The sequence below is a fragment of the Puma concolor genome, chromosome C1, assembly GCF_028749965.1.
Source record: "Puma concolor isolate L17-30 chromosome C1, mPumCon1.1.hap2, whole genome shotgun sequence".
Taxonomy (NCBI): Eukaryota; Metazoa; Chordata; class Mammalia; order Carnivora; family Felidae; genus Puma; species Puma concolor.
In genome coordinates, this window is record NC_141674.1 from 190,964,180 (window position 1) to 190,976,678 (window position 12,499).

The window sequence follows — 12,499 nt, forward strand, 5'->3', positions numbered from 1 at the left end:
TCACCTGAACACTGTGGCCAAGTGGAGTGTCATATGGAAGGACTTTTTAGATGGAGAAGAAAGGTTACAAAACCATTCCTTTTGGTTAAAGAGGGGTTTAGGGTGGGGGTAGGTAAGGGTGGGGGAGGGGGGGAGACTTCATATTTTTAAAATCATTAAAACACTGTCTCTCATTCATGAAATGAGCCACTAGTTCCTATTTAATACTTTTGGTTAAGAAAGATATAGACATTGTATTTTTTGTTTTTTTGTTTTTTTGTTTTTTGAATTCTGGTCATATTTAGTCCTTTGGACCAGTGGAATACCTTCAAAGCAATTTGAAGCAGTCTTGCTCTTCTTACTCCCTGCAATGGGAATTCAATGTAGTATTGACAATATGATTTGAAAAGAATAAAGCAGTCCCCCCAAACCACAGAAGAATGTGTCAGGAAATGAAACCACCCGATGTCAAAATTATTTGAATACTATGAAGTGTTATTTCTTTAGCAGATCATTCCAGTCACATCATAGAGGGGGCTTTTCTGTTCCATATATTTCAGATTTGCTGGGTTGGTCTCTTTGTTATCTGTGCAGAAATCTAAAGTGGGATGCTGAAAGCGTATCCAGAGCAGCAATGATACTGTGAAAAAGGGGTGTTAGTACTCATTAGGGTATATGGAGGATGAGTCCCAAGATGCTTCTTCTAAAGGAGGAGAATAGAAGGGAATGATGGGACTCTTGCCAGTGTGCTCAGGGAGTGGCTGGCCTCTGGTGGAAGATTTCCAGAAGACAACAGGCAAAAGGAAATGTGGCAAGAACTCCTTTACAGAGACTTTATGTGCTTTAGGGCTCAGCGCTCCAGAACTCTGTGGGTTCAGCTGTGTGTTTACCCTGGAGGTCCAATGACATGGAAAAGTATTTTGGAGTATGTCTTTTGAGTCCACATCAAAGTTCTCAAGATACTCAACAAAGCCTGACCCTGTAAAGCCTGACCTTGTAATGAGCACAGATATTTTTCTGCCTCCGGTTTGGGTCAAATGGAGTATGCCTGGGGACCTTGAAGAAGAGCTTTACTGCTGCCTTTACAATTTGTTCAGTGCCTCGATTTATTCAGACGTTAGAGGAGTCTAGGTTGTAGAAGCAGATGAAATAGATCTTGTCCAAGTCCCGTTACTAGTTGGCCTCAGGCAAGTTGCTGACTTTCTAAGACTCTGGCTTTTCAACTATAAAATGGAGGTAATGATCATAATGTACTGGACCAGTGATGTACTGCTCTGTCCCTATACTATAATCTCCATCAGGGCGTGGCCCAAATTTGTCCTTTTTTCATGCTTGTCCCTGATGCTTAGTACCATACCTGACAAATAATGTTAGCTATTATTATTATTGCCATATAAATTATGTATAAAGATTAAACTGGGAAATGTCCCGAGAAGGGGAAGAATATTGTAACACAAATTTAAACCCACTACCCAGGGATAAGGTGCTATAAAATTTGAGAATCTCTTAACTTCTGCCATTTTCCTGTTTTGGAATATTTTAGCTTGTAATGAAATGTACAGCATTCTGCCCCCCACTTTTATGTACAGAAAGAAGTCTTCTTTAATTTTTTTTTTTGTGTGTGTGTGTGATGTGGGGAGGGATAGGAATCCTATGATTCCAGACAGAAAATATTGTACTTCAGTTGACTTTGAAATGGGCTTCCATTCCATGAATATGATTAACCCAAAGAAGGTCAAACTCGCTAGTACTTGGGTGACAAAAACTCCTGAATTTTTACTGGCACGTGTGCTGCATTGCCAGCCTCTTGGCACACAGAGTTCTTTAATCCAAGTGACTGGATTGGATTTGAAAATGATAGAGCTAGAGAATTTTTAGAAAGGGCAATGTCAAAACATAAATTTCAAAAATGGAAAGATTTGATCTTTGGTAAAAAAAATGGTTTTATTTTCTGATGGGAAAAATAGGTCTACTAAAGATGAATCACACTTTAGATTTCTCTTACTCACTCTGAACAGAGCCAAAGTAGAAATGTTAACAGGGAAGTCCATTTTCATTATTAGTGTGAGCCAAGAAATGGTTTAAAAACAGTGGTTGGAGCAATGCTTTTACAGTTTCACATAAGGTAATTATGAAGAAAATAATGCCATTTGCTGCTATTATTGTAAGAGTCTCATAGTTAACAGTATTTCTATAATTTTTGATTGTGAACTCACTTATGTTGGACTAAGCATGCCAGTTTAAAGAGACCAAGTGTACATTATGTTCTGTGTACTCAGTGGTAAAATTACTGAACTGTCACGTACCTGTTTTTAAATTTATGCTTTAGTATTTGTCTTTCAAAGCAGGTATGCTTCAGTTTTGGCCATGAATCTGGAGAAAACTTGCTATTTAAAAATGGTGTGGGATAAATCTTTTAAAGTAAATCTCCAGTTTAGCTTTTTTAAAAAAAACCCAAACTTTCAGATAGTAGTTTTATTTCAAGCAAGGTACACTCCTGGTTTGTTTACTTGGCTTTAGTCACAATTTCTCATCAGACCAATGGTTTAGATCTTTGAGATGTCAGGCTGTGCATTTTGTGTGATGTGAATGTTCTACGAGAGACATCAAACTTTAGTCTTGACCCCATCAGTCCCTTGGGTTAACTAACGGATCCACTAGTTATCATGGCTAATTTAATGGGGATGTTGATGGTTAAATGGATGTTAGATCCCTCATTTCAGCTTTTTGCTCTGCTGGATAAGAGCCACAGCCCACCTGGGACTGAACCCAAAGTGTTAAATTCAAATACATTCTGGAGGTTAGAGATGGTGGCAGTGATGGACCCAGAACTAGGGTCATCACTGCTGTAGACCTGTAATTGACCCAAGTCAAGGACAGTGGCAAGGATTTTCTCAAGTCCTGGGCTGAGTGACTTCTCACTCTAAGCACATTTGAGGCTCAGGAAATCTCTCCTAGAGGTATATGCATACTTTCCAACATATTTCTCCTCAAACATCACAGGCATGTTTCCATCTCGGGGCTTTTACACATACTCTTTCCTTTGTCTGGAATGTTCTCTTCTGGGTATCTATCTGGCTTGCTCCCTCATTTCCTTCAGGCCTCTGCTCAAATGTTACTTTCTGCCCTAGTTAATACCCCCACTTGCCCCACCAACCCTATATACTTTCCTTGCTTGCCTTGTTACCATAGCATTTCACCATCTCTTATGCAAGATTTTTAAAAACTTATTTATTTGTTTATTGTTTGTTTCCCCAAAGTAGAATGTAAGATTCATGAGGGATGGAACTTTGTCTGCTTTGTTTATTGCCATATCCCCAGTGCCTAGAAAAGTACCTGGAATGAAATGTATATTTATTGATTAAATGAATGAACTGCATACACCTTATGTAGTAATGGTCAGCTTAAATGTACTAATCATACTCTGAGAAGGAGAGAGTCAGCTCTGTTTTCTACTTTTCTATTAATAAGTTCAAAAATCCATTTTATCAGTGAAACAGGAGGTAAAACATATATAATACACAGCCAAACTTGATGAAAGAAAACCTGATAGATAGAAGTTCATTCACATTTTAGAAATTTCTGTGCAGTGATGAAAACCAATACTGTTAGAATCATCTTAAAAGGTCATGCTAAATAAGCCCCAGACAAGAGTAAGTTGCTTTTCCATTGTAGTTCCCAAATTTACTCTTAACAGAGTATCGACCATGTTTGAAACATGACTTTAGACTGAGACTTCTAACACTGTTGCCTTGGTAGTTAAAATCCCATCTCACTATGAACTGCTACTCATTTCTCTTTTTTTTTTTTTTTTTTTTTTTGACCCCAGCAAATTCTATAAATGCCTTGCCTGGCTATGATTCAAAAAGAGCTCACAGATGAGAATGCTGGGGATAGATAATTTCAGCTTCTTTATCTGTCATGCTCATAACTGAACACTCTAATGGCTTGTAACAGTTTAAAAATAAAAGACCAACAACAAACAAAATAGTGGCACTTTTAGTAAATTGAAAATTCAAATCAGATATGTTAATCACCACACACACACACACACATGCACACACACACACACGGCTATCATCTTGCAGGTAGGGGAAGGCCCTTGAAAAAGAGACACAGAGCTTGTCTGATAATTTACATAGCGGCTCCTATTTATTTAATTGCAAACTCTTCTTTGAAGGTGGCCTGAAGTTAGATAGGTGTACCATGAGTTCTTCTCCAAAGTGACTCTTCCTTGTTGAAGTGGAGCTCATTAAATTTAATAAAGGTAAACTTGAAAAAGATGAGTTTATATGCATCCTCCTACTCCAAAAAACCCTGAACTTAGCTAATCACTCATGAATTCAATTGGACAAACCAATTCAATCAGAAAGGGACAAGACTGGTAAAAACCAGCCATTAAATGTATCTGCTCAATAAGTGCTCCTTTATTGGGCTAATAAAAATAGTGTAACCTAGTTATGTAAAAAGGTTCTAGCACCTTGAAACCCAAGTTCAAAGTGAAATCAAATGCAAACTTAATAACTTTACCTAACAGATCTCCCACCATGTTCTAACTACATAACTATTGAATGATATAATTGCTCACAGCCCTGAATTACCTTTTTTTCTCTAGTCTGATAAAAAATATGGATTTTTTTAAAGCAGTATCCTTTCTCCTCTCTCATCTTGCCTGTAACAGAGATAATATATGAGTGAGAAAAATCAAAGAAACTTCTAGATCCATCATAATGGAGGCCAAACCACCACACCAGCAGCAGCAACTGGAATGGTCTGAGAGTCATTACCAGACCCTTGTTTGGTAACTTATTTGTGTCTCCTAAGTTGAGGCACTGCCTCACTCTTGACTTTTCGTCAGTGATACTCAGAAGTTTGGTTCTTAAGGAACAAATCTGCATGGGTGGATCTCTCCACTGTCTCTGATGGCATCCCAAATGAATGGATGCTTTCCCTTCGAAGATTCACAGGCTCTCACATCTTAGAAACTCAGACCACTGTCCAGAGCAGAATGTAGTACACTTTCGCGGTATTTCTTTTGTTCTTTTCAGGGTGTGTGGACACTTGGGCTCCATACTTGAAAAATGCTCGGGATGAAATACAGGCGATCCAAGAATATTTTGTCTTTTCTAAGCTGACCTCATTATTGAGACTACTCAAAAGGCCAGAATGTATGCTTTCCAAAGACCAGCTTCGTATCCTGTTTGCCTGATTAAATTGTGAAAGGTGTTGGAGTGCCAGGAATTCAAGGGGACGAAAAGTCACAGAAGGGTGAATTTATCCTAGAGTAGGGGTGGACTAGATTCTCCTTACATTGCATCTTGATAGTGCTGTCTTGATGACAGATTTAAACACTCCTCTGGCTCCAAAGAACAAGTTGTGAGAGCTGGGTGGAAATGTCAGTTGAAACAGAAGAGCAGCAAACAGCTTTGTTTTCCTATAGTTGTGGTTTTACTTGGTGATGATGACACATGAAGATGAAAATGTGCAGCATGAACTCCAGTTGTTATCTGAGTGAGCATCTCTGCCAACACTGAAGGATATGTGTGGGTGTCACCTGCAAGCAAAGAGAGAGAGAAAGAAAAAGAGGCCCTGTTTCGGAAAGAAGAGCCAGTTAATCAAAGATCAACAAGTGGTGATGTTTATTTCATGAGCTTTATCTTTGATTTCCTTCCCCTCGTTAATCTTCAAGTCTCAATTTTGTCTCTGGACTAAATATATAAGTGTCTGGTGATTGAGGAAGGGGTGGAAAGGTGGGCTTGAATGGGGATCATGGCCATTACTATAGTCATTTGGTCATTTTTTCGTCTCCTGGGCACAGATTAACAATTGATATGTTAGCTTCTAACTTTTGAGAACCTGTGGCATATTATGCAAGGATAGACAAACTTGAGATTGCTGTTGGGGACCCTTTTTCACTCCCAACCCTGTGCAACTCTTGTTTCACTTGTTTTATGCTTCTTCCTCCTTCCTTCCTATTCATTCGTTCAATAACTATTCAACGAGCACCTGCTCAGCTCTAAGAAATGGGGTAGATACTGGGTATTTGGCAGTGAGCAACACGGACATTATTATCTCCACACTTACTAAATGTAAAAGGTAGACTTTATATAGCCCTTTTCCTTCTTCTTTAAATACGCTCCTCCTCTTGGTAACCATTTAGTCTTAATTATGGGCTCAGACTTTCATGTGGCTGTTTGATAACCTCTGTTCTGTTGGTTTGCCTGAAATCTATTTCTTTGAGATGTTCTTATTTAACATTTCTAGCACCTTTAATGTCTTAGATGAGGTATTGATAAACTTTTTCTGGAAAGGGCCAGATAGTAAATATTTTAGGCTTTGCAACCACATGGTCTCTTGCAGCTATTCAACTCTGCCACTGTAGTGCAAAAGCAGCCATAGACAATATGTAAACAAATGAGCATGTCTGCATTCCAATAAACCTTTATTTGTAGACATTGATACTTGAATATCATGTAACTTTCATATGTTACACAATATGAGTATTCTTTTGATTTTTTTTCCCAACCACATATACATGTAAAATCCATTCTTAGCTCATGGGCTGTTCAAAAGCAGGCTGTGGGCTGCATTTGGCCTGCAGGCTGCAGTTTGCTGACTTAGACCCACGCCACAATTTTAGTTGCAATTATGTCTTTGAGTTCCAGTCACCATCTGCATTTTTAGGGCTGGAAGCAATCAGTTTGGATGTGTAAAAAGGCTTCTTGGAAGTGGTGAATGTTAAGCATCTGTTTTGAAAGGACATGGATCATGCAAGAAGGAAGAAGAAACTTCATCTGAGGGAAAGTCATTTTAGGTAGAAGAAATGGGAAATTAAAAGTAAAGATGAGGAGAAGCTGTTTGAATGATGATGCAGTCCCTTGTACATTATTGCTAAAAGCCTAAAAATCTTAGGAATTATGGTTACTCTTCTCTCAAGTCCAGTTTGCCTTTTCTCCTCTTTTCTAAGCATCAAATCCTTTTAATCTCCAAAGAAACAAAGCAAATTTTGAGTCACAGCAGGTAGGGCCAAAAAATATGGCTTTGTTTAGTGTAATGAACAGGACCACTTTCACGGTGAACTCTTCCACACGTAGCACAATCTAATCCAACATGGGGTAGGTGCAACAGAGATCAGAAGCAGCTGTCTCAGAATTGGCCCCCTACTTTCTGCCCATCATCCATGATTTCAATCTGCACTTGGCTGCCATTTTATAGGGGACCAAGAGTGACCACCCCCTGGAATCCAAACTTTCACAGGGAAGTGGTAAAATCAGTTTTACTTACATAAGAAGGACACTGACCTGGCCCTTACCATTCTCTCATCTCCATTCATGTCTCTTGTCTACAGCTGCTGGTTACACCCAAGGTACAAACAGTCTCTGGAAGCAGTCCAGCATATGTGGGCACCCCAAGTCATACACCCATCTGGGCAATTTAAAAATAGAGCCAAATGTAGCATTTAGTCTGATCTGTCCAGCCAAGATGAGGAAATTGCCTCTAAAAGGTCAGATTATTAAGATCATTGTGCCAATAGTCTAGCATGTCAGTAATGAATAAAGATTCTGGCAGAATGAATTTATCCTGACTTTGTATATGGCATTCAAGTTCTGGGTCTACATGAACAGCCTCAGGAATTCCAAGATTTTTCTTTTCCGTCATGTAGGCCCACTGTGTATATTTATGTGTTGTGTGCCCTGCACAGGGCCCCTAGCCAAAGGGGGTGGAGGGGGCTGAAATCCCTTTGGATCCCCTTAAGCTACTCACCTGCAAGAGCTATGTCCACCTGCAGAGAGTGCCTTTCTCTACTGCCCACACATATGGACTGCTGAGGTCCTGACAGAATGCTTACCTTTCTGCTACTTGGTGACTGAATTCCTTATAGAATAAATTAGGTCCTCATTCTCAAAACAGGAATTATCTAGGATGAGCAAGAGTTAAAAATCAACCAAAAAAGTGGAATTGTTCTTAATACCATAAAAATTTCTCTCTTGGGTCCCTTCTTTATTCTTTTCTTCACTATTTATTTATTTATTTATTTTTCTGCACAATTTAATTCAGTTGGGTGGTTTTCTCTGAAATACTTCTTGGTGGGGGGAGGGTGGTTTAGGAGTAATGTGAGAAGAAACTTCCTGGCTCAGATCTCAGAGGAAAAAAACCTGTGCCCTGGAGAACACCAGGTTTGGAGTTCTTTCCTGGGCTGTCCTTGGAACTTTTCTGTTAATGGCAGAATGTATTCTTATTTTGTAGTTCTCAGTACATGAGGGGCTTGGACTTCAAGTCTGATATCTATAATAGGTATGGTATAATCATATTCCTGATTATAACTCTGCCAAAATAATCATCCCCAAATAAATTCATTGCTTTGGGTTTTTTTCCATCACCACATTCCTATTTTATAGCTATAAATATTTTATGTTTGGTATTTTTCAGTAAGGATTATTTGAATAAATCTATAATTTCCTATAACTCTTAAATTCAATAATTGATCATAAAGGTTTCCATTACTTTCTCTTAAAATCATGAATTTTATTCATACATTTTAGGTCAGAAATCTTGAAAACTTTTTGGAACTTATGGATTTCTTGTGTGAATTTAATCTTAAAAGCACCTTCATGTTATAGCACAAGAAACTATTACATCATTTTTAGAGTTTATCATTTTCCAAATAATAAACTTCTTGATGACATAAACTTTACATTATTCAGTCTTCCATGGTGAACTATTATCTTGAATATGATACGTGCTCAGCACATCTTTTTTTTTTGTTGTTAACATTTTGTTTTAATTTAATTTAATTTAATTTAATTTAATTTAATTTAATTTAATTTTAAAGAGAGAGAGAGCGAGAGCGAGTGAGAGCATGCCTGTGCAGCAGATGGCCGGGTAGGGCGGGGGGGAGGGGGGAGAGAGAGAGAGAGAGAGAGAGAGAGAGAGAATCCCAAGTAGGCTCAGCGCTATCAGCACAGAGCCCAATGTGGGGCTTAAACTTACAAACCATGAAATCATGACCTGAGCCAAAAGCAAGAGTCAGATGCTTAACTGACTGAACCACATAGGTACCCCACTCAGCACATCTTAATTGGATGAATAAATGGATGGATGAATGAACATCTGTCATTTGATAAATATCTGCAAGCTGTTTTGGCCTTTGACAGATTAGATGAACTAGCTACTGTGAAAAGACTTGGGAAAATTGAGGACTACTGATAAAGATTTAGAATTTCATAAATTGTCAAAATGTATTCTATTAATATATACATTTTCAGACATTGTTTAGACATTCAGAAGCAAAACCCATTTCCCCTTCCTTGGCAACAAACAGAACTCTAATTGTGTTCATGTATCTACCCCCATTGTGCTTCTGGGGCGTTCCAGGGAGTGGGTAATAATTGGTTTAAGCCGGAATAGTGGTCCTATCTTCTCATTAGTGACTGTTTTAAGCATGGGCATGTGACAACATTCTGAACTAGAGCCAAGGCAGTGTGTTCTAAGAGGTCTCTGGGAAATTTTTTCCTGGCTCTTTAAAAGAGGTCGGTGGAAATAAACAGTCTCTTTCCTGCTACAGAGTGTTGTGTCTGTAAGTGGCATCTGGAACAGTCATTTTAGGACTGTGAGGAGAGGAGAGTTAACCCAAAAAGAACACGCAGAGATACACAGAGCGGGAAGAGAGGAGGAACCTGTGTTCTGATGACATTGTTGAGCTGTAGAATGAACCAACACTGAAGCTGTTCTTCCTTCAACTTTTTGTCATATGAAACAATAAATAACTTTATCATTTAAGGCATTTGAGTTGGCTTTTCTGTTGCATGAAGCTTAAAGCATTTAACTAGTAACTCCTTTATGCTTATTGATGTTCATAAACACTCAGATTATATTACTTGGTATACACAGAACTTGACTCACTAGTATCTTGTCTTGTTGACATGCTCAGTAATTAGTCTCTGGTAACTGTGAATAACTAAATGTTATGCTAGATGTATACTTACGACAGTATTCATACCTGCTGACATGGGAAACTTGGGAAACTTGCTGCCTTGAACACACTGCCTATTGGGGTGTTGTAGATTGCAGAATAGCTGAAGATACAAGAAACTCACAAGAGATCAGTAAGACTTAACTGATAAGAAGGAGCACCTCCTACAAGGAGTCTGGGGAACTTATAGTCATATATTTTTATTTTATTTTATTTTATTTTATTTTACTTTTTTAATCTACTCCCAAATTAGTTAGCATATAGTGCAACAATGATTTCAGGAGTAGATTCCTTAATGCCCCCTACCCATTTAGCCCATCGCCCCTCCCACAACCCCTCCAGTAACCCTGTATGTTCTCCATATTTAAAAGTCTCTTATATTTTGTCCCCCTCCCTGTTTTTATATTATTTTTGCTTGAATTAAATATATATGTGAAATATAAGAACACTGGTTTGCTTCCTTATAGTGTAGGACACTACACGCCAGTAAAATCTAGCTGACTAGTCTCTTTTTATCCCTGTGTTTGTTTGTTTGTTTCTCTTTTTACCTGTTTATGCCTTTATTGTCAATAATTGTTTTCTGTTACATAAACATGCCAAAAACTGAAGTTTCTGACACGTTCTCTTTTTTAATTTTTTTAATATTTATTCATTTTTGAGAGACAGAGCATGAGCGAGGGAGGGGCAGAGAGAGAGGGAGACACAGAATCCAAAGCAGGCTCCAGGCTCTGAGCTGTAAGCACAGAGCCCAGTACGGGACTCAAACTCACAGACCGGAAGATCATGACCTGAGCTGAAGTCAGATGCTTAACCGACTGAGCCACCCAGGTCCCCCTACTCTTTCTTTCTTTCTTTCTTTCTTTCTTTCTTTCTTTCTTTCTTTCTTTCTTTCTTTCTTTCTTTCTATATAATTTATTGTCAAGGTAGCTAACATACAGTGTATACAGTGTGCTCTTGGCTTCGCGAATAGATTCCTATGATTCATCACTTATATACAATACCGAGTGCTCATCCCAACAAATGCCCTCCTCAATGCCCATCACCCATTTTCTCCTCCTCCCCACCCCCCATCAACCCTCAGTTTGTTCTCTTTATCTAAGAGTCTCTTATGTTTTGTCTCCCTCTCTGTTTGAAACTATTTTTAATGCTCCTTAAACTCCGGGGACCAATAAGAGAGAGAGAGGTCATAGTAGGTGTAAAACAATAAATATTTAAAAATATTTTAAATTTAAAAATTCAAAATGTACTTTATTAAAAATATAATTAAAAAATTACATTGTTGATTTAGACCAGCAGCTTAAAATTAAAAAACAAAACAAAACAAAAACCTCTCCCATTTTTCTTCTACTGAAATCCTACCGAAAGGTCAAAGTAGGTTTGCTTAGTAGGCTTAGCCCTGATTACTTCAGTATCTCTTAGTTTCTGCAGTGGCTACTCAGGTAACACCAATCTTCCTTGGGATGACACATTAACTTCTAGAGTAGCTTTGGGATTTTCCTGGAGGAAGCCTTGTGTCATGTGAAGAGAATGCAAACAGCACACATATGTTCAGTATAGTAATAGACACTGAGAAGGACAGAGAGGTTTAACACATAGTCCTGATCTCAGAAATTTACTATCTGGTTGGGTAAATAGAAGAGATTTACATAAACAGTATATGCTAAGCTCCAACTAAATGTTATACAATTCAAATTCAGAGGTGAAAGATCATGGTGGACTGGAATTTCAGATCTGGCTCTGGACTGGAATGAATGTTACTGTATATATATCTTTTCAAACTTGTGTGAAGTAGAATTGCTTTGAGGGGGAGTATTTGCACTTTCAATTTTTAGAAATATTGTCAATTTGCTTTGCATAGAGATCATACTGATATATATTCCCATCAGCCTTGTACGAGAGAGACTGTTATCCTATTTATTACCAATAACACAGTTTTATCACAGTTTGATCTTTGCCAATTTGGTAGCTTAAAATGGTATCTCATCAGAGTTAATTTGCATTTCCTTTTTTGTGAATCAGATTCAGTATCTTTTCATATGGTTAAGAGTCGTTCATATCTCATTTTTTGTGAACTATCTACTCACATTTTTTGTCCATTTTGTTTTCAGCTGTACTATTGCCTTTTAATGTAGGACCTCTTTAAGGAAAGTAGCTTTTTGCTTGTAACTCCTTCATTTTAGTGATGAGCAGATGCAAGCTCCTCATCAATATCTGCGAAATACTCATTCTGCGCCTGCACTGAACTTGGCACCGAAGTTAGATATAGCCCCTGTCCTCAGGAAGCTTCCGGGTTGTGGGAGACACAGTACCAGTCCCATGTTTTTTTGGTCTATTATAAATAAGGCATAGGGAGTTATTGGAGCTCAAGGGTGTGGCACCACCTACGCATGGGAGGAGTTGGGGAGACTTAGGGAAGTATTCGTGGAACACGTGACATCAGCTGAATCTTAAAGGACAAGGGAGACTTAACCAGATCACAGAGAAGAGATTTACATTTCAGGTAGAGAGACCAGCTTGTGCAAAAACACAAGCATGGTGCCTTTGAGG

General features: G+C 38.3%; 1 long non-coding RNA gene across 1 annotated transcript; it reads left to right on the forward strand.

Moving 5' to 3' along the window:
• Positions 1-134: 134 nt before the first annotated feature.
• Positions 135-9,763, forward strand: LOC147578634 (uncharacterized). The gene is made up of 2 exons (XR_015255459.1): positions 135-8,274; positions 9,545-9,763. It is a non-coding gene; the product is annotated as an uncharacterized LOC147578634 (long non-coding RNA).
• Positions 9,764-12,499: the final 2,736 nt, after the last annotated feature.